The sequence below is a fragment of the Parus major genome, chromosome 22, assembly GCF_001522545.3.
Source record: "Parus major isolate Abel chromosome 22, Parus_major1.1, whole genome shotgun sequence".
In the NCBI taxonomy this organism is placed as follows: Eukaryota; Metazoa; Chordata; class Aves; order Passeriformes; family Paridae; genus Parus; species Parus major.
In genome coordinates, this window is record NC_031790.1 from 3,012,781 (window position 1) to 3,013,827 (window position 1,047).

General features: G+C 40.0%; 1 long non-coding RNA gene across 1 annotated transcript in view; it reads left to right on the forward strand.

Moving 5' to 3' along the window:
* LOC107213906 overlaps positions 1-565 on the forward strand; it is a 3,460-nt gene extending 2,895 nt beyond the window's left edge. Inside the window, exon 3 of the long non-coding RNA XR_001524825.2 lies at positions 318-565. This is a non-coding gene — a long non-coding RNA (uncharacterized LOC107213906). The remainder of the gene's footprint in view (positions 1-317) is intronic.
* The last annotated feature ends 482 nt before the right edge of the window (positions 566-1,047 follow it).

Here is a 1,047-nt window from a genome sequence, read left to right on the forward strand (position 1 = left end):
TGCTATCATTTGTATTTCTTCCTTAGCCTTTCTGGCTACAAAGTCATATTTATAATTTCTTTCTAATTCTACCTTCCCAACAGATTACTATTAAAGATTAATTAACAAATAATTAAATATTAATTAATAAATAATCAATTATTAATAATTAAATATTAAATGAATGTTATATGTATAAGGTTAGAAAACTTTGCTGTATTAATATAGTTCCTCCTATTTCTGTTATTGATAAACTCAGAAATAGTGCTATAATACATATATATGTTAGGATATAACATGATATTAAAACAAAAACTACTTTTGTTTGTATAACCCAGAGACTGAAGAGATTGTCAGAGACCCCCCTGCACTCTGAGATTATTTTATCCAGATGGAGACAGCGGTGACCAGAGCTCTGGGGGAGGAATTTATTGAACCTCTGATATCAGGGACTGTGAAACTCAGTGGAGCCAACAAGATTGATCTGTTGGGAAGGATGCAAGCTGGGACTAAACAAATAAACACCTGAAACTTAAGAGAAATGTCTGAATATGTGTGAGAATTTATGGATATGTAATAGGGTTCTGTTTTTAAGGGACAATCCTTTGTTAGCAAGGTGTGCAGAATGCAGAGACACCCGGCTGTATTTGTACATTTTACTTTATTTCTATCTCCTGATTGTCTTTCTATTAAACTTTTTAAATTCTGTATAATAGATATGTGAACCTCGTTTTTCACAGGGTGCTGCCTGGGAGCTCCAGCAGCTTTTTCTGCACAAAACAACTCTCTCTGCCCTTTGCTTTTCTAATCCCAAACTAGCCTGGGGCTCCGGTTCACCTTCTGGAGGAGCAGCTCCGCCACCTTCCCAAGGGCTGCTGCGGAGAGAGGATTTTAAATTCCAGCAGGATGAAAGGAAGCGGTGCAGGGGCTCCTCCAGGCCAGGACAGGGGGGTTTTGTGCCCACCCTGCAGGGGACACCCGGGTCAGGCTGTCCTGCCTCAAGTTGTGACCCTTTTTCTGTTCCGTGCTGTTCAGGCTGGGATTGTTTCCCCCTGTGCGGGGTGAAGA